The sequence below is a fragment of the Arachis ipaensis genome, chromosome B05 (genome assembly GCF_000816755.2).
Source record: "Arachis ipaensis cultivar K30076 chromosome B05, Araip1.1, whole genome shotgun sequence".
Classification (NCBI taxonomy): Eukaryota; Viridiplantae; Streptophyta; class Magnoliopsida; order Fabales; family Fabaceae; genus Arachis; species Arachis ipaensis.
This window is the reverse complement of record NC_029789.2, coordinates 126,658,646-126,662,427: the sequence shown is the minus strand read 5'-3', so window position 1 is coordinate 126,662,427 and position 3,782 is coordinate 126,658,646.

Genomic DNA, 3,782 nt, shown 5'->3' with positions numbered 1-3,782 from the left:
GTGCAAGCCGTACGGGACGCGTGTCCGGGTCGGGTGGAGGGCGCGTTGTTGGGCCGGCGGGAACTCGGGTCGGGTTAACCCGCGTGAGTTTGGGCCAGGCCGTAACAGTGCCCCCGACGCGTTAGCGATGGCCGTGAGGGCCATTGGTGGCGCGTGATGTCTACGTTCGTACGTTGTCGTTGGGTCGGCTGATCGTGGGAGGGACGCGTCTCTTGTGCGCGTGTCTCTTGATCTGCTGTGGCATCTGTTTGCCGTTTCGTTCTCCGCGCTGGGCATTTAATGCTCATAATGATTTGAAAAAACCTGTGCGCAAAGACTATCTTGCCCCTGCTTCCTTTCGCGCTTTTGGAGGTGGTTTTTAAACAGTTTTCTCCCTATCCACCTCCCACTCTTACTATTTCCAACTCCTTCTCTCCCTAACATCCAAAGCTTCCAGTGCGAACTCCCTCCTGCTTCAACTTTCAGTCCAAGTTTCCTTCATCGTTCCAGGTAATTTTCTGGTTTCTTTCCTCTGGTATCTGTGTTATGTCCTGTTGTTGTGCGATTGCTGCTTGCGTTTGTTGCATGGCTAGTTTATTTTTGTTGAAAGGTCTTTCAATGTTGGGGTAGGTGAGTTAGGGAAGGGGTACCATTCCAGGATAGGTTTTTTGGGTGGTTTGTGTGGTAGGCGTAGTTTTTAGCCGTGTCTGGTCATGATTGAGTTGAAAAGGCATAGTTTCTGAGTTTTTGTTGTTTTTCTCTTTCCGATCTAACGACTAATCGTGCCTGTTGTTTGTTGCAGTGGAAATGTCTGCCACCGTGACCGGTCTTGAGAATCTGATGAAGACCTTTTTTGAGGCAAGTGATGACGAGAATGCCGAAGAGAAGGACGTCGGTAAGTCGGAGGGTCCTTCAGAGGAGAAAGAGAGTCAGGCTTCTCCTATCCGGGATACCGAAACGTCGGGAAAACAGGCCGTAGGGGGTCAGGCTTCCCCTACCCGCGAGGAAGGGCCCGCTGATGGGCACGTGACTCTCACCCCTCATCCGGATAGTGACGTGGAGCTTATCCATACTCCCAAGAAGCGAAAGATGTCTTCCAGCCCGGAAGGGGCCCTTACCATAATGGAGAGGAACTTTGATGCTACCAAATTCATTGACTCCCAACTGATACCCGGGACAGAAGAGCATTTTCATGAAACCGAACTGTCCGGGCAGGCGAGGTGGATGTATCGCACCTTGCTTCGTGGGGCCGTGATAGCTCGGAAGGCCGAATTTGAGTTATCCGGTATGGAGGCGCTTCGGAGGAAGCTTGAGTCCTCTGCTAAGGCGAACAATGACTTTAAGGCTCAAGTTGAACTCCTCCAAGGTCAGCTGTCCGAGATGGGGGGAAGCTCAGTGCTGCTGAGGATAAGTCGTCGTTTGTTACGGAGAGGTTGAAGGCGTCCGATGAGACTGTGGCCCGGCTTCTTGAGCGCGAGATGACATTGGAGGGTCAACTGAACGCCGCTCAGGGTCGGGTTGTCACCTTGGAAAAGGAGCGGGAGCAGGCCGTCTCGGAGGCGAAGGCCGCTAAAGCAGAGGCCGCTGAGCTTAAGAAGAAGCTTAAGGTGGCCAAGGAGCAAGGGAAGAATGCTATCTTGATGACCGAAGATGCCCTGAAGGCCCAGCTGAGGATTGCTGCTCCTGATTTCGAGACGTCGTCAATTGGCATTTTCAAGACTATCCAGGACGGAAAAATTGTTGATATGCCGAGGAAGTGAAGTCTTGTAACTTAGGATATTTTGTCGTTTTGTTTGTTTTGAACAATTTACTTGTCCGTTCCATATTTTGACGCTTTATAAGTTATCATCGTTTGATTGCTGTGATTTTTGCTTGTTTCGTTGTTTTGTCGTGTTGCCGTTATCGTGTTACCGTTTATTCTAGGCGGGCTTATTTCTTGTGCCCGTCTCGCCGTTTTCACATTTGGCAACAGTTCGGACGGATTTGGTCACGTCGTCGTCGAATTGGTTGAGGCCTATGAGCCGTCTGGCTCCCGGGGTGATCAATCCCGGGGTGCCGTTTTAGGTTTTGGTCATGTGAAACAGATGTGAAGTAAGAAAGTTTTAACAAGTAAAAAATTATCTCCCTTGTTTCCTCAATCAGGTCTTTCTCGACTGCTTCGCTCATGCCCGCGAGTAGTAGTCGGGGGCTTGGTTCGCCGATTTCGACTGGTATCACCGCATCGACCCCGTATGTTAGGCGAAAGGGAGTTTCCCCCGTGGCGCTTTGCTCGGTTGTCCGGTAGGACCATAAGACGGAGGGGAGTTCGTCAGCCCAGTTTCCTTTCTTACTGTCTAGGCGCTTCTTTAGACCAAGAAGGACGACTTTGTTTGCGGCCTCTACCTGCCCGTTTGTTTGGGGATGTTCTATTGAGGAGAACTTTTGCTTTATCCCCAGGCCAGAAAGGAATTCCATGAACTTCTTGTCGGTGAACTGGGTCCCGTTGTCCGAGATAACGACCTCCGGGATACCGAAACGGGTTATCACCTGCCTCCACATGAACTTCCGGCAGTTGGAGGACGATATCGTGGCTAGTGGTTCAGCCTCTACCCATTTGGTATAGTAGTCAATGGCTACAATGAGGTATTTGACTTGTCCTGGGCCGACCGGGAAAGGTCCCAGGAGGTCGACTCCCCATTGTGCAAATGGTCGTGTAGTCGTTAGCGAGCTTAGCTCGGAGGCCAGTGCCTTGTGGAAGTTGGCGTTTTGTTGACACTTCGTGCATTTTCTGACGAATTCCTTTGAGTCCTTCATCATTGTTGGCCAGTAGTATCCTGCTCGGATGAGCTTCCTTGCTAGGGCTTTGCCCCCGATGTGGTGTCCGCAACACCCCTCATGGACTTCCCTAAGCACGTAGTCCGTTTGGTCGGGGTGCAAACACTTCAATAGGGGCTGGCTAAGTCCCTTTTTGAATAGTTGTCCCTGTATGATTGCATATCTGGCCGCCTCCCTTCTTAAAGCTTTGGCTGCTTTCTCATCTTCGGGCGACTTGCCGAGTTCCAGGAAGTTGGTGATGGGGTCCAGCCATGAGGGGCTCGACTCCGTCAAGTGGAGGGCGACCGTTGGTTCCTTCACCATGCCTTGGATGAGCGACCGGTTACCCGATCCTGGCTTTGTGCTCGCAAGCTTCGACAAGAGGTCTGCTCGTGTGTTCCTTTCTCTTGGAACGTGCTGGACGATGACCTCCTGGAACTGGCTTGTCATTTGCTTAACCTTTTCCAAGTATTTTTGGAGGAGGGGGTCCCGGGCTTGGTAGATTCCGTTTATCTGCGAGGTGACGACTTGGGAGTTGCTGCATACTTCGACCCTCGTTGCCCCGACTTCCCGAGCCAGCATTAGTCCGCCTAGGAGAGCCTCATATTCTGCTTGGTTGTTCGACACTGGGAACTCGAACTTGGTCGATTGCTCATAGATGACCCCTGCTGGGCTTTCCAAGATGACCCCTACTCCTCCGGACGTTTGGTTGGAGGCTCCGTCCACATGAAGCCTCCACCGTGTGCCCGTTTCCTCGGGAGGGTCGCCCGTTACCTCCACCAAGAAGTCTGCCATTGCCTGGGCCTTGATTGCGTGTCGAGGCTCATACTGTAGGTCATATTGTGAGAGCTCGATGGCCCAGGTCATCATCCTACCAGCCAAATCAGGTTTTTGCAGTATTTGTCGAATCGCCTGATCTGTCCTCACAACTATACGGTGACTCTGGAAGTATTGTCTTAACCTTCGGGAGGACACTAGGAGCGCCAGCGCCAGTCTTTCCAGTTTGCTAT